General features: G+C 47.0%; 1 protein-coding gene across 1 annotated transcript in view; it reads right to left on the reverse strand.

Annotated features, from left to right (window-relative positions):
• LOC138513606 (sodium- and chloride-dependent GABA transporter 2-like) overlaps positions 1–8543 on the reverse strand; it is a 771005-nt gene extending 762462 nt beyond the window's left edge. Inside the window, exon 1 of the mRNA XM_069628589.1 lies at positions 8465–8543. The gene's annotated coding sequence lies outside the window, so the exon portion shown is untranslated. The remainder of the gene's footprint in view (positions 1–8464) is intronic.
• Between the last annotated feature and the right edge of the window lie 716 nt (positions 8544–9259).

The following is a 9259-nucleotide window of genomic DNA, read 5'->3' on the forward strand; positions in this document are numbered from 1 at the left end:
TTTCATGACCCAGGTTGCCTGATGATGTAAGAATGTTAACAATGATTGTATTTGTATGTTGATTGTATATGTCTATCTAATGAATGTTCGAAATTGTGAAAGGATTATTTATTTATTTATTTAAATTGCTATAATACGCCACTCACCCGTGGGTCTCAGGGCGCAACACAGATAGACAACTGATTTTACGGGGAGCAAATAGAAGGTACAGTTAAGCCAAGTTTTACTTGAAGTCCCGCAAATATGCTGGGGTTACAAACCAAGGCACAGATAAATACAATTTTAAAAAACAATTAACATTTTGGCTATAGGGCAAGCACTTCATCCGGCTGCCTGCAACATTACTGAAGGATGAAACCAGGGAAAGATCAATTTTTAGCATAGCGGGCATAGACTTCTTGGCACCTTTTAGTCGCAGATATGATATAAATGCAAGAGTAGAATTAAGTTATAAAGGAAACGAACAGGTGTGAGGAAACAGCAATAGTATTGTTTTTGGTGTTATTGTTGTATTTTTTGAAAGTCTGTTTTTGTATCTGTAAGTGTGTGACTAACAAATGCAACTTCTTAGTGGTGAATCTGCTGTGACTACTTAACAACCAGGGGGTGCCTATACACCACCAATGTTACTATGAGTAACTCCGAGTTGCTCCTAACTTCCTTCTAATCATTCAAGGGAAAGTCACAAAAGAAGTTTGTATGCCTAACTCTGACTTAAGCTTGTCTTACTGCTGTGGGGTCTGTTCGATTCATAAAAGAACGTATTATGCTTAACTTCCTCAGGTGCTCGGAGCAAATCAGGAGTAAGTCAGAGTTACGCGATGTAACCTTCTTGTGAATCGGCCCCCTGGTCCTTAAGTGTTCTCCAAAAGACACATGGTTTGCAGGGGCCAGCTGGCACAGCGGGAGGGTGTTCCACTGGTTGGACGCCTGAACTTACAGTGACTGGTCCTTGGCTCCCCTGCCCACCTGCAGCTTCCCACAGGATCGGTGGAGGAATCCCACAGGAAGAGAGGAATTGAGGCAAGTTCCAGGGCTCTGTGCAATGCAAAGAGCTCTGGGTTCTACACTAGGTCGCCAGTGCAGTGAGCGTGCATTCTGACGTTTGACTCCATGTACTGTAAGGTCTTAAAGTGGCAGGATGTGACGCAGGCCACCCTGAAAGAACAGCAACAGAAACTTCATTCACCAGGTGACCTTAAGGTGCAATTGCACATAACATGTATAAACTAGAGCTGGCTTCTCTGCGGAGCCTTATTAGGAACCAAAAGTGGCCCTGGAAATGTTTTAGAAAGTGGCCCCATATGGTGTCCGGGTCAAAGTTTCGAATCAAAAGGGTCGACTGCCCTTTTGAACGAAACCAAAAAGGATCGAAAATAAAAGGGTCGATTTTTTTTTAATGTATTTATATTTCTTTTGTTTGATATGGGAAAAAAGTATTTTTAAACGAGAAAACGGGGGTTTGGTGGGAAACCCGCATACATTTTTTTTTTAAATTAACCCTTTTTTTCAGTCCTTTTGGTGTCCAAAAAAGGCATTCGAGTCTTTTGTTTCAAACCTTTAACCTAGAACCGCCCCATATTACGGCAGGCAAGCCCAACCTCTCCAAGAATGGTTTGGGGGGTTCTCCCACATACACGTTTAGAAATAATAGGTTCAACTAGTGAATTTTAAAGCATATTTCCCCTACATCGACATTAAAAATTAAAAAGACATGAGAAAAACGGGTACGCGACATGGTACTTGTCAGGAGTGAGGGATAACCTTCCGAACACATGCTGGAATTTTATAACTCTATCTCAAATGGATGGTGAGCCTGGGGAGATATGGGAGGACGAGAGGGCAAAAGGAGCAGAAAACCAGGGTACCTACACAAAAGAGGACTGTGGTGCAGAGGCCGCCGGGCGCTCTCCACAGTTCCGTGTGGTCCACTCCACCACTCGCAAACAGCTGCGGGAAAGAGTGCATCCACGCGAGGCTGCGGCAGGGGGCGTCATGCTTTTCTAAAGCAGAGACACCTCAGAAATCAGGATTCTCAGTGCACACGTGGTGGATCCTCGCACGCCTCTACTGGCCGCCACCATTGCAAACCCCACTGAGTGCCTTTCGCCACATTACGCCTGGCTTTAGTTAGCAGAGCCAAACAAGGAGCATTGCGGCCAAATGCTTCCGTGCATGGACTGGTGAAGCACGGATGGAGTACCAGTGGTAAGTTTCCTAACGTAATCAGAGCCTCAGACAGTCTACAGGAGTGGTGTTTGCCACTCTTCATTTGCGATAATGTGTTCTTTAATATAGCGCCTGCAGACACTGTTTTTCAGCTTCATGGCACTGTAAACTGGATACTTAATGGTACCCAATTTGTTGACCTCAAAACGGTGAATGGCTGAGTTGTCCTGTTGGAGTCAAACATCTGACCTGCGAGATATCAGCACATGTCAGCAGGAAGTGCTTCAGCAGGGAGGAGTGCTTCAGCAGGGAGTGCTTCACCAGAGAGTGCTTCACCAGAGAGTGCTTCAGCAGGGAGGAGTGCTTCAGCAGGGAGTGTTTCAGCAGGGAGGAGTGCTTCAGCAGAGAGTGCTTCAGCAGGGAGGAGTGCTTCAGCAGGGAGTGCTTCAGCAAGGAGTGCTTCAGCAGGGAGGAGTGGTTCAGCAGGGAGGAGTGCTTCAGCAGGGAGTGCCTCAGCAGGGAAGAGTGCTTCAGCGGGGAGTGCCTCAGCAGGGAGAGTGCTTCAGCAAGGAGTGCTTCAGCAGGGAGGAGTGTTTCAGCAGGGAGTGCCTCAGCAGGGAGGAGTGCTTCAGCAGGGAGTGCCTCAGCAGGGAGGAGTGCTTCAGCGGGGAGTGCCTCAGCAGGGAGGAGTGCTTCAGCAAGGAGTGCTTCAGCAGGGAGGAGTGGTTCAGCAGGGAGTGCCTCAGCACGGAGGAGTGCTTCAGCGGGGAGTGCCTCAGCAGGGAGGAGTGCTTCAGCAAGGAGTGCTTCAGCAGGGAGGAGTGGTTCAGCAGGGAGGAGTGGTTCAGCAAGGGGTGCTTCAGCAGGGAGGAGTGGTTCAGCAGGGAGTGCCTCAGCAGGGAGCAGTGCTTCAGCAGGGAGTGCTTCAGCTGGCAGGAGTGCTTCAGCAAGGAGTGCTTCAGCAGGGAGGAGTGGTTCCTCAGGGAGTGCCTCAGCAGGGAGGAGTGCTTCAGCGGGGAGTGCTTCAGCAGGGAGGGGTGTTTCAGCAGGGAGGAGTGCTTCAGCAGGGAGGAGTGCTTCAGCAGGAGTATTTCAGCAGGGAGTGCTTCAGCAGGGAGGAGTGCTTAAGCAGGGAGTGCCTCAGCAGGGAGGAGTGGTTCAGCAGAGAGTGCCTTAGCAGGGAGGAGTGCTTCAGCAGGGAGAAGTGTTTCAGCAGGGAAGAGTGCTTCAGCGGGGAGTGATTCAGCAGGGAGGAGTGCTTCATCAGGGAGTGTTTCAGCAGGGAGGAGTGCTTCAGCGGGAAGTGCTTCAGCAGGGCGTGTTTCAGCAGGGAGGAGTGCTCCAGCAGCGAGTGCTTCAGCGGGGAGTGCTTCAGCGGAGAGGAGTGCTTCAGCATGGAGTGCTTAACAAAAGACAGAGCTATCAAGGTCTTTTAATGCATATCTCATGAGTTCCAAACAAGGGACTGGAAATGTGTCGGTGATTGTTGTGCATTTTTGAGAGTTTCGGTTCTTTAGTTCCCAATCCACAAAAATGCGTAATGAATATTGAAATCACTACTCAGGGACAGAACACATACAACCGATGAATAACGGTGAAAAAACCAAGGTAAAACTGGGGGCCATGTAAAGATTGGAGGTCCAGGGAAATATGCAGGTCCCGTGTTACAATAAAGCTCCACCAGCAGAGAGGAGCTACGTACGTTGGGTCATTTTGGCCAAAACGACATCACATCTGGCCCCAATGTGAGGGAGGGAGAAAATGGCCATTTGCCTAGCTAGCAGGTCTGTCCTTTACTGCAATAAGCCAATGCTCCAGGTGCCGGTCCAGCCTGCCAGTGCAGGCCGGGGTTTTTTTTTGTCGAAGTGGGACCGTTTTTTAGCTAAAGTGGGCCTGGTTGGTGAGTTACTTCCCCGGTTACTTCACTGTGCAGCTTGTCGTTTTGACCAGTGTTACCCGAACAAATATTCTTATAAATGCACAACGTGTAACACGTTTTATATCAAAACAGTGCCTAGGGTTCTACTCATTCACCCAAACAAGGAAGGAATAAGCTATATGCGGCTGGGGGGCACTTTTCCATTGGTGGCCGAGGCAGTGTTGTGCCCCGCTCGCCCAGGAGGCATGAATGCTTGCACAGGCCCTGGTCAGAGATGACCCAAGGCATGGGCAGTCTGTGGCATCGCCCTGGGCCCCGCGCTCTTGGGTCCCCGCAACCACCAGCTTCACCGAGTATATGAAATTGCATTTAACGTGGGCTGAGCTGCTTCCAGGCACAGGGATTTTTGTGCCCGTCTTAGCAAGATCGTGAAGTTAGCAGCCAACCCCAAGTGGCTCTTCTAGAGACAAGTATCCCCCTACCTCCCAAGCAGCCCATTAAACCCTGTGGGGCATCACAGTTAGGGCTAATCACGCTCTTTTATTTTAGGAGAGTCTCTCAAGTGGAAGGTCTCTATAAGTCATTAGTCCATTTAAGAACCATGGTTTTGGACTAGGTGTTGAAAAGGCGTATTTTATTCTGAAAGCATAACAAAAACAAAAAATATCTGTGTCCAAATCATCTTTTTTGAGGACAATTAAAACATGCTAACAAAAAAAGTTGCAAACTATCTCACTAGTTTTCTTGTGTTTGCTTTTTGGTCTATCAAATACGTGTATTGTTTTGTAGAATATCACATTTCACTCACATCATATGAAGTATGTCTTTGTCAAATGGTGGAAAACACCCAGGTTACCCACCTTTTCTCATGATCTTTTGTTACAAGTCCAAAGCTTCAAAGAAAGCCTACACAGCATTTTTGTATCCTTTTGTTGAATTGCATGCTGGTATTTGTAGTCTTCAAGATGGGGGAAAATAACCTAAAGGTGGTTCTCTTTCTGTACAGCATATTTCCATAAGGGTTCCTATATTTCTGGAGTACTTTACTTTTCAAGTATTCTTTATAAAACAGAGTATTGTTGATCGCCAAACGTGGAGGTGGGGGGCGTGGGGCTGAGAGGATAAATTGGTTGTAATGATTTACCAGGTCCATGGATATGGGAAGAGCTGTTGCAGGGCTAAAGGTGTTGTTCTCCGTGGTCCTGTGATGATTTTCAGGGTGCAGGTTGAGGGTCTGTGTGGATAGAGTCCACCCACGTTTCACAGAGCGGGCGCCATCCCCCAAGGGTGTTTTTGAGGGTGGCATGCAAAAAAAACTTTGTTTGGTCAAGTGTTCAGCCACCAGGATTTGAACCCAGGACCCCATGCTCTCTGGGCACACGCGTACCCGCTGGATCACATGAAAATGTCTTCAAAACACATGTCTTGTATTGGTATTTTGCTTTCCATGGAATATTTCAATATAGATTTTTGCGTTTAAAAGATGTGCATCTTTTATACTTTGGAGGCAACATTATGGGAAATTCTTCCCCATCGGGTTCTTTTTCAGGTATTGATGGTTCACTTTTTGAAAGACAAAGTTAATTTGTATTGCGCATTGTCTTCTGTTAGGAAAGGCCACTTGAACTAAATTTGCATATTTCACTTTAAGATACACGTTCAGCCCCTGTGTGTATGTTAATGAGCCCCCCACACACATTTTGGGGGACTTGAACCCTAATGATAACATTTGAAGACCTATAGTATTGCTTACTCTGATTGCCTAAATACCTTCCCGGTAAATGGGCATTGCTTTGATTGCACTATAAGGCAATCCTGCAGCAAAGGCACTTTGCCCTGTCTGGCCCAGAGCCAATCCTCACCCGTAGATTCTGGGAACCTGCAGGAAACAGCGCGTCATAGCTAATAGACATACCTTTCGGCTCATTCCTTGCATTATGGACGGGTGGGGCAGGGGGAAAGTACTGTGACGAGGAAGAGCAGGACAAGGAACAACACACAAGTAACCTGAGAATGACTTCCATGTTCCTCTTCCTCGTCCAAATACTTACCAATACGAAACTCCAATCCTCATGGCAGGTGCCCCAGGGCCCAGCCAAGAAGTTCCGGTCAGAGGATACATTCTTTTGGTTGCCCACCAAGCCCGGCAGGGAGAGGATAGTGGTTGCACAACAGTCCAGCAGCCTTCCTGGCACCCTGCCAAAGGCTGGAACAATTTGAAATACAGCATGTTCAGACACTAGGGTGTTACACATCCCTTGGGAGGGGGTAGGGGGGGCACATGACCAAAAAAGTGAATGAAAATAAAAGAAGGGACAATTGAGCTGGGTATCTCATAAGTAAGTACTGGGACGAAGAAGAGGGAGGTGGAGGTAGTGTAGCTCACTGTGTGTTTTAACAATAATAAAGGCATTGATAGGAGATTAATATCTTTGGCAGTCAAACAAATCATCTACATTAAAGGTACATTGCTAGTTTGGACAATATGGCCCAATATATAAACCATCAAAATAAAAGCAATTGTGAAAGTGCTGCAAATACAACAGCTAACTTCAGTTAGCAAAGCAAAAACACCACTGTTATGCCCTGCATGCCATAGTCAGATTGTTGAAGAAAAGCTACGCCTCAATCCATGCGCATGTCCCTAACTGCTAATGGCGCATTAGCCACGAATTCAATTTCAATTTCTTTTTTTTTGTGTTTAACTGTGTTTTACCAGTTTTTACAAAAATGTCTCCCCATGTTGCCCGCTAATTCATTTCTTTAAGTTTCTGATTAAAAAGTTCCAAACCCTTCGTTTGGTTAGGATTATTTTTGATACAATGATTTCAGGTATACAATGAGTTCAATAAAGATGTAAGTTAGCAGTCCTGGTAGTTGTACCTCCTCTCTCACAAATGAGGCTAAGGCATTCTTCAAATTTGTGAAACTATTTATTCCATAGTATTCCATATTCCAAACGAACCCATAGGTGGTTTGAACAAATTACAGATGCCCAAGTGGCAAGCAGTCCGGACGGTACTCACTTTACAAAGTTTGCCCCACACATAGTCAGATTGTGTTGTCAAAGTTTTAAAAAGACCAGTCCCAAACAATATTTTTACTATCTACAGCTGTGAAGATATGTGCTCAAGTGCCAGAGTTACAGATTGGTCTCAAATTCTGGCTTCGCCACTGGACAAAATGTGTGCTCCTGGGCAAATCAATGTATCACACTGAGGCTTACCTGACAAAATTAGACGTATCTACAAATGATTCATATCACTCTGTCGACCACTCGAAAATATGCCTCCCTCCTGATATTGCTAAATATGCAATATTAACAGTAACATTCATATTTTTAAATTGTTTATTGGATTCCCATGGATATTAAAGACGCGTTTTGTGACGTTGTTTTATGTGATGCAATTAAGGGGGGTGAGGGGGCACACATCTTTTGACGCCCAGTGCCCAGTAAATCCGAGGGGGTGTTGAAGGGCCCTGGTAATATGAAGCCTGCCTGGGGATACCCACGACGACTGCTCTTCGACGTAATGAGGTATTTTGCTACTGTGGTGGACTTACTGTGGTGCAACAGGCTAGTGGTCTCTGTTGCCACTGTTAGAAAGCTCAGCCTCTTTACAAAGCCGTCAGTCCCCCCGCCCCCCCCCCCCCCCCCCCGCAGCCCTAAAACCTGTCAGCCTAACGTGCATGTTGTCTGTGTTAATATATACAGCCGCGCGTTCTGGAGGAGGGAAGGACGCCGGGCAGGAATGCACGCGCAGGAGGCGCTGCGCTCTCTCCCGCCGCCCTGACAAGCCATGTCCTCACATGGGACAGAAGCGCCCTCTTCCTACTCGCTCCCAGCCAGGAATGTGCAGATGTGTGGACCCCCTGCGCAATGACCCCGGCCAGTCAGAAGAATAAATACTAAACATAAGTATGCAAAGGAGTCATTGTTTTCATACAGCGCGCGAGGCCTCGTCGTGCAGAAAACAGGTGCTGCAAGGCCCCACGCGCGTTCGTGCAGCGTGTCCTCGACGTCACGCACAGAAACTTTACGGCAGACCCGAGGCACCGAACGTGTCGCTCGAATACTCGCACCCGCATATCCCCCACACTTTAAACAAACAATACATCAACTCGCCTAAAGGATAATGAAGAAAAACACTTGATGTCAATCCCACCCTTCAAATAGTAATGCAGCAGGGTGTGCTTTGCGTATTTGTTTACTGAGTGCGCACACAGTGCATCCATTGATAGAGTAGTGAAGTAAAAAATAAATAAAAAGCAGGGCTAGAAAGTCAGAGCTTTCGAAGTTATGTACCCTCCTGGGTCTTCTAGCTTGGAATGATTTATATGGCAAAACAGCACCATCGCAGATTTATATAAACACGCAAAGCAGAAGGCGTTAGGAGAGAGCAGTAATGCCGTTACCTTCAGGAGCGGGCTGGCTGTCAAGGGTCGGCTCGTGGAAATACTAGAAAGCGGCCAGTGCCGGCATTGGCTATTTAAAGGGGGAGGCATTCCTTTGCGTGTAATCCTAGCTCCTCCCATGGGCCCACATGGCGGCGCAGCGCGACGCTCGGCCTCGGGCAACCCTGCAGAGCTCGCGCACAGCAGCGCTGGAAAGAGCGACACCGTCTTCCATGTCAGAAACAGAAAGTCAATCTTCCTGTATTGTTTTTTTTTTCTGACTGGTTGGCACAAGCCGATATAAGGTGAACGTGTGTGTGTCCTAGGTTTGGGGAGCTCTTGTAATTACTGCAGGGCAGACCTGCAGGGGTGGACGGGACTATAGGGAACTCTGGAGATTTCCTGCTAGGCCTCTGCACCCTGGGACTCTTTAATGTGGCATTTCAATAGGAAAAGGGTTGCGATTGCTGAAAATGTGTAATATGGGACCACCCTGAAAATTATTTCCAGGGCCTATTTTGACTCCCAGTCCACCACTGCTGCCGACATTTGAAAATCAAAAACCCTGAGATTTCTGCAGTCCGCTGTGTGAGCACGCTTCGCAGGACCTATGGGTACAATAAACTCTCCCCTCGCCACTCCCTAACTAAAAAGGGGTCACATATATTTCGTCCTTCAAATATTTCGGAATGGATAGAGTTTCTCAGCACCCAAGAGGAGGAAATCGTGAAAGAACATAACTTGAGACAATTGGAGAGCAGATATATTGTTGACTATAACACAAAAACTCCGGGAGTATATAACAAAAATGAGCAA

The sequence above is a fragment of the Ambystoma mexicanum genome, chromosome 12, assembly GCF_040938575.1.
Source record: "Ambystoma mexicanum isolate Mex_15411 chromosome 12, UKY_AmexF1_1, whole genome shotgun sequence".
In the NCBI taxonomy this organism is placed as follows: Eukaryota; Metazoa; Chordata; class Amphibia; order Caudata; family Ambystomatidae; genus Ambystoma; species Ambystoma mexicanum.